The 13,058-nt window shown below is 38.3% G+C and overlaps 1 protein-coding gene across 2 annotated transcripts in view; it reads left to right on the top strand.

Annotated features, from left to right (window-relative positions):
- Positions 1-11,522: 11,522 nt before the first annotated feature.
- LOC149775858 (uncharacterized) overlaps positions 11,523-13,058 on the top strand; it is a 107,263-nt gene continuing 105,727 nt past the window's right edge. For both annotated transcript variants that reach the window (XM_089944112.1, XM_089944111.1), the window contains exon 1: positions 11,523-11,765. The gene's annotated coding sequence lies outside the window, so the exon portion shown is untranslated. The remainder of the gene's footprint in view (positions 11,766-13,058) is intronic.

The following is a 13,058-nucleotide window of genomic DNA, read 5'->3' as shown; positions in this document are numbered from 1 at the left end:
AGTTAGATCGTCAAATCTGGGAGGCATTGTATCTTCGTCGGCCCTGTGACGTATTAATTCCTGAACTGATTGGTTCGGCAAAACCGAATTTGTCAAACGTTTGATGGAACATCAATCAAAGTTGTTGGATTGTACACGAAGGCACCATTTGATTTGTTGACGTTAGACCAAAAGATCATGTCTGACTTTACTCAAATATATCTTGTCATCTTCGATGACATGTTTGGAGAAGACGACGAAGAAAGGAAACACGTCAAGAAAATCACTGTAATGCTAGTATGATCTGCAATACTTCGGATCTATTTCAACAAAATAAAGCACCTAGTACCATCGGTCTCAATGTCCATTATGTAGTAATGTTTAAAAGTCCAAGAGATGCACTTGAGTGCAAGTGTTAATCAACCTGTTAAAAATACCCTTGGCTGAATTATGCGTATGACGATGCCACTCAATAAACAGTGCATATTTACTCACATATTTAAAACCTTCCAGTCCCGATTATTTTAGATTTTGTGCCAATTGATTTCACAATTGGTGCCAAGAAGGAGGCCCTGTCATTTATATATCACCTTTGGCATCTGTCTAAAAATATAAAAACATCCTCCCGTTCTTTTCTTTCTAATAATAGTCAACATGACGGCCATTCTATTTCATTCTCCTGCTAAATTAATTCGTGTACTCTATGCTATCCGTCGCGTCAAAGAATCACAAGTACCGTCACCTTTGTTAGAAGCGAGTCTCGAAGAAGTGATAAGATCGTTTACTTCGACAGCACTTTGTCAGTTGCTATAAGGCATCGTTCCCATATCACATCAAAAAATTTGTTTAAATCGTAAAGTAGCATTGTCACAACTGGCTGATCCAAGAATCGATACTCAAAATAAAATCAAATTATTTCGAAACCTGACAGAAGTGGATCTTTATTGGGTGTTATTATTCGTTCAATTTTGACATGGGATCTTCATGTTGAACCTAAAACATGAAATTTCAAATACCCAAAAAGGACGACAGACCAAAATTAAGAGTGATGGTGAAGAACATTCACACTCGCACAGAACAAAAATAAAGTCCCAAAGAAGAAACATCCCCAAAAAACATCTACCAGAACGAGTCTCTGCTGCTAGAACGCGCATGTACTCCCTGAAAACCACACCGCTTGGTGACAGTTTCTCCTGCAACTTCTATTTTTACTTCGTCGTTCATGATGATGCCTGTCAAACCTGGTTGAACCCCAATGTTTCCTAATTTGATGAAAGAGTGGAAACCCATTTCTAAAGGAATTCTACTTTTCCTGCGATGTCTTCTGTTCCAGTGACTGCTTCTGCAGCTAAACAATATTGTCCTATCCTAAGACAAAGGAGTTACTAATTTTACTGGATTTATCGAAACAAAAACTGTCACGATTTAGTCCGTTGAAAACACCTACTGTCAAGTGATACTCATAGTCAAATAAATACAACATGCCGACAAATTTCAGAATAAAATGAGCATGATATAAGGTTCACTTCAGTGTTTTTGCTCCTTGAACAAAACATGTCACCAAGAAGTGCACACCAATCGCATCATCGTTCAAAGAAACAACCTTCTTCCATTAAGGTGAAATGAAAGGAACTCCCTCCTCGCTTAGCTAAACATTTTAATGTATCGTTAGTACTGCTCAAAATCCAGTAACCCGATAAGAAAACAAATCGTCAAAAAGCACATAAAGGAATCATCGATACCGTGTGTGAATGTTGTTTGAACGTTTTGAAATAAACTGTACCTTTGTCCAAGATACAGAAAGAACGATTTGGATAAAATGTTGGAACGGGCTTTGATAATAGGTGGAAAAAAATTACCTATCAGTCACAAAAAAATAAACAAAAAAGCTCGTTCAACAAGGAGGATTTCTACCCATGCCGATAGGACCCTTGTTAAAAGAGAATGCTCCTTTGTTAGGATCAATTGCTGCACCACATTTAGGAGTCATGACATAAGGAAGAAGATTAAAGGACGTCCTTTTATGGAAAGGCATATCACGTATGCCTTTGGATTTTATGGAATGAGAAAACCTCAGTTTAGTTTCATACAAACGACGGACAGAACTCTATTCTTTGTACATACAATTGATGCATCGTTTACCTCTGAATCCTATTCTCACCTAGATGTCACAGTTACAACAGGAATCACGATCGTTAATGGATGGAATATAATTGTTAGAAACAGAAAAAATTACAATAGTACGGACAATTATTGCAACGTCTTCAAGAGTTTCACCAGGAAGCTTCAGACGAAACGATTCTGAGAGGAAATGGTAAAGAAACAACAGCTCCTAAGAGGAGGAGGAAGAGCTCGATACTTACTAGTTAAAACAACAAACAAGTACGCAAGTTAACAACACCTACATCAAGAACAGGTTAGATCAAAAAATTATTTCTACACAATGGAGAGCAGAAGAGAAAGGCAGAGATCAAATCAGGACCGGTTACCCATGTTCAGATATCATCCGCTACACCTATTGCTCGTCGGGCAGGTCACTCACCCACCCACATAAACAAGAAATACCACACTGAGAAATGAGCATTACTAGTTGGTTACCTTAATGAGGAGCATCAACAAAACAGCGAATCACATCATGGATACACCTTTAGCTCCCCGGCCGAGTCATACCAGAGACTTACAAAAATGGTACTAACAGTTGCCTCGCTTGGTGTTCAGCATAAGAGGTTAGTGTTAGGACTGGTCACCCTGGTGTTATGATAATGTGACCGGGTGGGACATCATGATACATGTCTGCAGCATGATGCCCCAGTGCTAGACATCGCTATAAACTGCCACATTGCAGACATCGTAGCGATATGACTGAAAATTTTTTAAAGCTACGTTAAAAATCAAAATCACATCACATCACATCACATCACACCATTAGCTTGTATTGACTGTAATACTGCTTATGCTGCTGGTTACAGATCAATTCAAAAATTCTATCTTACTACTAAAATTAAACTCAGAAGCGTACGTATGTCTGACATGCAACAATAGTTACAAGAACAACCAATGATCAGGTCACACAATGCCATTCGAGAAAAAGTTCCAGAAGTCAAACCAAAGTAGCTGGCATCGATCATCAATGGCAAGCAGATTTAACCGATGTCTCTCATTCGGCAGGGTAAAATCGTTGTTAAACATATTCGTTTTCTGCCATTGACGCGTTGAAGTGTTTTCAAAATTAGCATGGGTAGTTCCTTTGACTTCTAAAACAATTTCATAATAAGTGACAGCTTTAAAAGAAAGTGAAACGAAGTGGTCATCACCCTTTACCACTGCAAACAGATAATGGCATTACATTTCTGAAACCAGCTTTGAAAAAAGAATTTAAAAAGACATATTCATTTTGTTTCGTAACTAAGATCCTAAAATGACGAGTGTCGTGGAACGCTTTCAAAAACCTCTGAAAGAACGATTGTGGAAATATTTTACACATCAAAACTCTCTCAAACACATCGACGTGTTAACATGTCTTTGTAAAGCTTACAAATCAATCGTGCCATCTGATGTGCACCAGAAGATGTGACCACTGAAAACAAACTGATGGTGTTTGATCGACTATTTGGAATGTTACCCACCACAAACAAAATGAAGCTCTGAAGACCAGAGATTGAGACCATAATGGAAAATGCAAACACACTTCTGACGAATGTCATTTAACTAAATGGACAACCAAATTATTTCGTGTCAATAAACAGGTGCGTGGAAGTGATCATCCTGTCTATAATTTGGAAGACATGAACGAAGACATCTTGGAAGAATATTTTATTTGCCCGAGTTTCAAAGAGTGAGCAAAATAATAAAAGAAAACCGCATGGACGACATAGAAAGCATTCGTCATCGAGGAATACATAAAGTGGGCAAACATCAACTTGAAGAACTGAGATTGCTTTGGGAAAAATATCCACCTAGTTTTGAACTGACGCTTCACAAGTCATCGACTATAAAAAGAAGTGACTATCATGCCGTTAAACACAACAATTACCTCTGTTTGTTCCTCTCTTCAAGAACTGCCAAATGAACCAAAGTTGGTGCGTTGTGGAGAACGTGTTCCGAAACCTCAAATATTCTTTCTTCTGCCAAATATTTGTGATGTATTCTATCATCTGAGCAGCGATTGCAAATCCGAATTTGCAACAAGGAGGCAAACAATTGTGGACAATTTTACAAGGCAGTTCTATCTGATATCTTCTTCATATCCTTCCTTGAAATATACTACCGATAGCAACATCAGCAATAACAACGGTAACCTTGATGCCAACGAAACTTATCATTCTTCTATGCACAACAACAGCACCCCTCTTTTGGAACATTTAGAAAATCTCCTTGGACCACAAATGAGTCATCAGAAACCCACAACCTTGAACTATGAATAACCACTTTTACTTAAAATTACCTATTGCCAGTTCAAATGACGTGTTTTCCATCAACACATTGCATTGTTTCACATCCAAATTCCCTCATTCCATACAACTGGATCACGAAGCTCATAAGCAAGAAGCTTTGGTGAAATTCATTCGTCCAACGTAAGTCCTCAATATCAACGAAGGTCCAAACAATTTCATCGTTGAAATCCTGAACGAAAATGTTCAAGAACAATTAGACAAAAATGATTCCCTCTATTGAGACTCCCCCCTCCCCCATAACTGACTGACCATCTAAGCCATACAAATTCATGTAGGATGTTATTATAATGCCAAGCATTTAGTTGAAACGATTACAGCTCTTTCCAACATGTAGCTTGGCAAATCCCTGGATAAAGCTCGCAAAAGTGTACTGATCGAGTACCGTAAAATTAATCATCATTTAAATGATTTTTCTGACGGCAGAACGATGAACATTACATTTTATCTGGTACTGTGTAAAGATTCTAATTGGATATATTGCATTAAAAGACATTCACAACAATGATCAATATTGCAAGTATTTTCACCACCATGTCGAACTGAAAGAACGACTGAATTTGATGTTTGCATACTCGGCTGTGGTGGGAAACACAGTCGTTCAATTACCGAGGGTCGTTCATATCTAAATGGATTCTGCCATCACTGTTTTCCAGAAAGACGGAAACACTGATTATGTTCACCGTGAATATGTTCATCCTTTTTATCTTCCTGTCAGTAACTCGTATTTTGTGACGTCAATATATGTATGAAAGGATATCTTGGCCAAAATATTTTATTTTTCAAGAAAAAGGCACGGCGAAGCTACATTTACGAAAACGATTGTCCTGTGAATTGTAAAAATAGATGTATCCTGTGCACCTAGTAGTGTACCTATGAGTCGATCATAAAAAAGATCACGGAAGACTTCCTTAAAATTTTGGAGTTAAGGAACGTTGAAAGAAAATAAAAAATGGGCGCAGATTTGGAGATTGCTTTCATTTGGATATATGGTTACAAAACAAGTACCTGTTGGCTGGAATAGATGTATGGAGAAATTGAATAGAAGTAGTACCGTGTTCCATTTGATGGCTAATGCTAACGATTACAAACCGAACATTGAAGAAGCCCGATTTTACTTGCCCCGTGTAGAAGTCTTACCTAAGTGGAAACGACACCAGTCCAACTCTGAATAGAACGACGGCCATGTAGTTGGAACAGAAGACTTCACAATTTATCCTGAACTCCGATCAAAGATCGTATATAATGTTTTCCAAGGACAGCTATCCAAACATTTGCTCACTGGCATCGTAATCTATGTGGTCCTGAACGGAGTTATCGATCAACTTCCAGCACTTCTACGTGTCCAGGATAGAAGTCATCATAGATATCCAGACATTATGCACCAGATTTTTTAAACCTAACTTTACCCAGAAAATTGTCGATCCTTAAAATCGGGAAAACTTTGTGTGGAACTTAAGATTGCAATCTGCCAAACACAGCGAAAATTATTTTGTATGCAGAATTGACAATGCGCTGAAAATGATCAATTTGAAAAAGGGATCAAGAAAGAAAAGAAAGATGGAACAAAAATAATCTATGGAAATAGTCGATATGGGTGGGCTCTTTTAAACCTCGAACGAGAAGAAAAAATACAGTCATGATGTCAAGATGGCCAGAACAAGTAGAATATTCAGTCTACTGTTTTGCTCGTTACTATGCTCAATCAATACAAGACTTCAGATAGCAATGTTATGGATTTCAAATCGATCATTCTAGTCAGAAACAAAACAAGGCAAATGTTTGATCATGAGTCAAGCTAAAAGAGTATCTGGAAGAAGCACGGACTCTCATCTCAGAAGAGAAGATTTCGAGACAGTGGTATAAAGGCTTAAGTCACCATGTTTTCAGGTACGTCTCTGGAAACGAATCGCGTCAAAGTTCATGTCTGAAATTGTAAGGAGACGCAGTCATTCATTCATCGATTTACATTGCAAAACGTTTCAAGGAAAAAGTAAAGTGTGAACTGATGACTTAAACAAAAATGAATACCTGGTAAATTCATTGCTTTCTAACGCGTATTTTGTACACAGCTTATTGAGATTCATTGGTGGGCGCTAAAGATGAACATCCCAGTCGAAAACTTAAAGACGGTCACGCCTATATCATAAACACTGACGTCAGTCATCGACCAGAAACCCACTGAGAAGTTGCCTACTCTTCCTACAATCACAGTGTGGAATATTTTGAATCTTATGGATTATCTCCTATGGAGGATGCTATAATTTGCCCTATGAGAAGAAATGCTGTGTCTACTCAATTAAATAATGTGAGATTACAAGGTTCAGGTTCCATGAAGTATAGGAAATAGTGTATGTATATTCTTTATCAACGCAGTCTTACATTTCCCTTTCAACATGTAGGAACCTATTTTGATCGAGAGTACTCATGAAGTTATGATACAACAAAAAGGTGGTTTTGTGAACATTATGGCTATCTCTTTTCTTTAGCTCAGAAGCGAAGTGTGCACTGATGGCAAAATGAAAGTGATTTAGCTCAATGGATGTTAATTGTGACTCTTTAGCGTTGTCAACCCTATAAATATGTTCACGTTTAAAACTTTGTCAATTTGTATTCCTGTTTTGAGTTTGAGAAGCTTTCTCTTATTAAGATTTGTATTCCTGTTTTGAGTTTGAGAAGGTTCCTCTTATGAAGATTCGATTTGGAAAAAATGGCGTTGTCTTACCCTCAAAGAAAACAAATTATATGGCGGTCCCAAGACCATCGGGCCCAGCCGCACAATGCGACAATGTTTGGATAGCTAAGAACTTTGCTAGATAACCCGCTAAGCTAACCCGCACATAATTAAGATTAAAAGGTGGTAAGTCTGAACTATCAATGGCCCCCACCCCCGTGCACAATGCTGTAACTAATTAGCCAAACTCACCGAAATATAATAATAAGCATAGGCACCATGAAAAAACTACTACCAATGCTACAAGACCATAAAAGGTAGTTATTAGCCTAGAACATCAGTCCAAACCACACAAGGTGGCAACGATTGGTTAACTTATGAACAAATGCATCATTAAAAGGTACTTGTGTCTGAAAAGATAGGATATTTTCTCCTTAAAAAGAACCTGGTCTGCAATAACTTTCTACTGTATTCCTAACCTCAACTAACAATCCTCAAACAACAGCCAAAATTACAGAATTTTTCCAAATTGATAAACCAATATTAGATAAGGTGAAAGACAACAGCAATTACTTTTGGCAAATAAAACCAAAAATTCAAACCTGGATCACTTGGAGCATTCACGAGTCGCCGAGGTGTATTCCCCCTTCACCTTTTCCTCCTTTTTCTCTCCGGAACGTGGACAACCAAGAAGTGTGCCGTTCACATATAAAAGCGTCGAATGGGTGCCTTGAACATATTCGACGAGAATTAAATAGTACACCATTTGTACATTAACTCACCATAAATGGCTTAATAGCCGTACACGTTGTAAATTCAAGTCAAGTCAAGGCAACTTGTCGTGACATTCATCGTCGATCCTGCCAGAGTAAAGAAGAAGGAAGCATGACAACAGCCAAACGTTGTCAAGTCGAGAAGTTGAGGAAAGTCATCAGTTCGATGGAGAGAGTCAATTACCACCTAGACCGGATAGTGGAAATGGGGTGTTATCCCAAAGTCATGTCAACTTGTGAAATACTTCATTGAAAACAGCCAAGAGGTTTGTGAGAGAAGTATTGGTGGCGAAGACTGAGGCAACATGGAATGAAGACAAGAGAGAAAAGGGGAGACTAAAAAAGGAGTGGGACTTATTGCACTTTAGCCAAATTTGGATGAGGGTGCGTGAGAAAATGAGTCAGCGGGGGCATAAAGACCGACTCCCTGATGAGGAGAATGAGGCCAAAGGAACCTACTTTTAAGTTGGTGGTCTCTTCAAAACATCTTGACGTTCACAATGTGCCAGATCTGGGTGGTGTAACCACTAGGGGAGAGGAGTGTTGACAGAAAACGAAAATGCCCTTTTTGAGTCATCCAGATCTCGTCCACAAAATTCGTGTTTTATGTCTATCTTTACAACTACAACTTAAAATCCCTCTCCATTTCTCTTGTATTTGTATGTTTGAGAGGGTATAAGTAGTGTGTCCATACTCAGGCTTATCGTTAGGGTTGCTCAGGGAACTATATCCAAGGTGTAAAATGACGCATCAGTGCCACACTTGTACAAGCGGAAAGACAACCCACTATTCTGCGATAATTAAGGGGACATATCTTTGATGTCGATAGTCGGCGAAATACTTGTCAGAATTTTCCCGGATCGTCTTGTGCATTACATCGATCAAGGGTTCCTGCCAGATAGTCAGCGTGACTTCAGATAAGGAGGATTGACCAAAGGCATGATGTTTGCAGCTCGCCGAACTCCAGGAGGAATGTCTGAAACAGAACTCCGACCTATATACGAAATTCATCAACTGACAAAAGTCTTTGACACAGTCAATTGCCCAGAGAAATTCCTCATGATGGTTTGGCAGTTACATGATAGCATGCTTGCTCACGTTTTGGACAAGGAACATACGTCTAAACCATTCACATTCACCATTGGAGTCTAGCAGGACTATGTGCTGGCCCAAACCATCTTTAGTGTGATGTTCTATGACATGCTTACTGATGCCTCCGTGACCATGACATTTGAATCGACATTATATATCGGACTCAAGCTCTTCAATCTGAGAAGACTACAGGCGAAGGCAAAGTTACAGGCAGTGACTGTTAGTGAATTCATATTTGCTGTGAATGTTCTCTGAATGCCAAATCTGAGTCTGATATGCAATACATTATGGACCACTTCTCTTCAACTTGTGACAATTTCGGTCTCACAATCAGTATCAAGAAGAATGAGGCGATGCACCAACCTGCAACAGGAAAATCTTACACAGAGCTTACCATCACAGCTAATGGCCAAACCCTCATTGCAGTGGACAAGTTGACCTATCTCGGCGTTACGTGCAATGCACATCGACGATGACACGATCGCCATAATTGCGAAAGAAAGTATGGCCTTTTGGCAGGCCACGTGTAAATGTGTGAGAGCATAGAGGGATCAGTCTAAAAACAAAACTTAATGTCCGCAAACGCAAAGCCATTGTGTTGTCGATCCTAAGGTATGCTTGCGAAACCTAGATGGCGTACAAACGCCATGCCAAAAAAATAATTCGTTTTCACATGGGCTGCCTGAGGAAACTGATGAGGATAAGATCAGACACTGGGGTCCGCACACAGGCAGGCATTCAAAGCATTCATACTCTACCGAAGAGATCACAGCTAAGATGAACAGACCACGTCGCCACGATGTGAGACGTGCTATTACGTAAGAAGGTCTTCTTCGGTGAACTGAAGGAGGAAAAGCGATCTCACCGTAGTCGTGGAAACGTCTCAAATATTCCATCAAGTCATCCCTGAAACAGTTCAACGTTGACCCAGAGTCTTGGGAAGCTCGCACACGGGATTGCTCAATTTGGCAAAGTCCCATTTATTCTGGAGTAACATACTTTAAATGAAAGATAATTGCAGAGACAGTGCAGAAGCGCTAACAGAGGAAATTACCGCTGTACCACGTCCTCTATCGAGCAAACAAACCTAAGTATGTCACAGACAGTTCAGAGCACAAACTGACTTGATCAACCATTCACGTACTCACAGAAACCAAACCACTTATTAATGTCATGATCGTCTTCGAACTCAAAGGACGAGCAGCAAGCAACGGCGTGTCGATACACACACACACACACACACACACACTCTACCCTTGTGTGATAGTATAGTAGATTTGTGTGAGAGTGTGTGTCTGTTACATCCCCCTTCTTTTACATCCCACTTCTTGTGTCATAGTATGTTTATGTGTTTTGGTAAGTATAATGCATGTGTTTATGGACATTCCTGCCCTTTTCATTACATAGTTTCAGGAGGATTGGGGCTGGATAGTAATCAAAAAGAAGTTGTTGGATAGTACGGGTGTTTTTGGGTTGTAATCCAAAATCTATTGCTGGATAGTATGTATGGTGTGTTAGACTGTATATGAATAGTTTTAAAATAGGATTTTCCGTTTGTCCCGATAATTTGAAGTCGGTCATTTGAAACAATATTACAATGTACCCTTAATGTTTCACCTATGGACCATTTTAACATAGGATTCCCCATATGATGCCCAAGGTGCATCTAATATAAAACCTAATGTTACTACTGGTACTACTGAGGAGGGGGGGGGGGGATGGGGGCCGAGTAGCCGAGTGGTCTAAAGTGCTCACAGTTATGGATCACTATCATTTCACATCTGCCTGCTTAGGTTCGAGTCTTGGGCTCGGCCAGTGTGGGTATGTGAGAAAGCTTGCCAGCAGCTTCTCGTGGGTCGGTGGTTCTTTCCGGGTTTATCCACTATTTATACTGGCTGTCATGTCTAGCCTATCTTGCGCTGAAAAAAATGGCGTTAAACCCTATGACAACAAATACTACTACTGTGACACAAAGTCTTTATAATGCTTGTTTCTCCTGCTAATATATATATATATATATATATATATATATATATATATATATATATATATATATATATATATATATGCTGCTACTACTACTACTACTATTACTGAGGCACACAAGCCAGTATTACTACTAGTACTACCCTTTACCTATTGTTACTTCTGAGGCACTCAAACTATTACTACTAGTACTACTACTGCTACAACGAGTGCTACTGTTGCTCCTGCCGACACCCACAACTGTTGCTGCTAATTATTTGACTCAACACGTTGTTACATCTTGAATAGCTTTCACTTAAAACAAATTCTCTCATTATTTTAAACAGAACTTGGAAAGCAGACGTACGCAAGGGTGAAATACGTTAAGTAAGATAAATTAACTAGCATTTTGATTTCTTAATTTTGTTTTAATTTTCTTTTTGTGTGTATTATATGTGTTTATTATATCAGAACGTCTGTGGGGTGAACTTTATACCTGCGGGTTTCAACAATCGGAACATACATTATCAATACATGTAGTACAACAGTAGTATTTACTTTCAGTCTACCTGCATTTCAGTAGTCAAAGACATATATCCTCGGAGACATTGGTGTTTTTACCCTTGTATGTAAAACTCAATTACAGGTTATCGAGGTCGAAGCCATGGAGAATGAACGCGTTTAAACATGGCGTCGAATAGGCCTAGTGACTGACACAGAGCGAGATTGAAGATCTAGTTTCAAAGTCTACATTTAGTTGCTTGAAAGTAATATTCCACTTGATGAGTGAAGGAAACCAATGCCTAGTGAAAATACTTCAATTTCGATAAGGTAAATGTATATGTTTTCATTTTCAAAGTCCTGATTTTTTAGCCAATTGGACGGACACCGACCACGTACAACCGCAGGGGAGGGAGGTTTCAGTTTACTTGGCTGATATATGTAAATTACGAAAGCTGAAACTTCCACTTGAAAAGCACGATATTAAAGTTTCGAGTTATTTGATAAAGAGATAATAAATAAATAAATTACTTGCAACTTGCATTTACATTCATTTGAAACTTTTTTTAAAACCCTATAAGAGGAGGAAAATGAGAGTGTCACTGTTAATACTATGGCGGAAAAAACCCCAGTGACAATCCAGTTAGCAACCTTATAAAAGTATTGTGGCATTTTTTGGTAGTGAAACTACTTATTTACTTGGACTTCAGTGATTTGGTACCAAATACAGGGCATATTAAACTCTGCATGTCTTTACATTTGTTTCAATGTTTCTTTTATTATTGACTGAGGACATTGAAATGGATAAATGTTTAGTTATTTACTTAAATTTATACTTAATTCTGAGATAAAATATAGATATATAAGAATATATTATTATTGTTTGTATTTCCAATAATATGCAGTTTCTCTTATTTAATGAATTATATGAAATACATGTATAATTTATTCCAGTGTATTTCCCACTTGACTGCACAAAGTATAGACTATGATCTACTGTTACATTGTAACTCTGGCAGCTTAGATATATACTGTTTGCTTGAAGCCATACATAGAAGAAACATTGTAGACCCACATTTTGTCAATACATTTCAATGTTTATCAATTGGTAAGTGCATCATTGATGATAAGCACCCCCACATTCTCTTGTTCAGAGTTGTGGCAAATGTTTATTAAAGGTGTCTTTGTTTTTGTCAGGTAATAAGCCCATCCCATACTTGTTGTAAAATTATTTAACTGGTATTATCATGTGGGAGCAAATAATTAATCATGGTCTTATTATGTGAGGAGTATTGTAATTGCTGGCAGATTCAGGTCTACTCTAAATCTAGTTAAGAGTTCAGGGTCTATTTTATGACATGCAATTGTGGGATTCCTGATAATTTAGAAAAATAATCATTCCCAAAAAATAACTAATTGCACAAAAATCAGCATATTTTCAATTCCTAACCTGTTTTATTTATTTATTAAATCCCTGTTTGGTAGAGAAAGAATTTTGGAATGAAGTATTTTTGCCTGTTCCTTCCTACTCTAATGAACTCAGATTGATGCCATTGAGCTCCAATAATTCAAGTCCCTACACAGGGATAGTAAAATGTCATTGGCTGTCTACATCATCTGACT

This window comes from Sinohyriopsis cumingii, chromosome 19, assembly GCF_028554795.1.
Source record: "Sinohyriopsis cumingii isolate HCF-2022 chromosome 19, ASM2855479v2, whole genome shotgun sequence".
Taxonomy (NCBI): domain Eukaryota; kingdom Metazoa; phylum Mollusca; class Bivalvia; order Unionida; family Unionidae; genus Sinohyriopsis; species Sinohyriopsis cumingii.
Note: the sequence above shows the minus strand (reverse complement) of the source record. Positions and strands in the feature narration are given on the sequence as shown.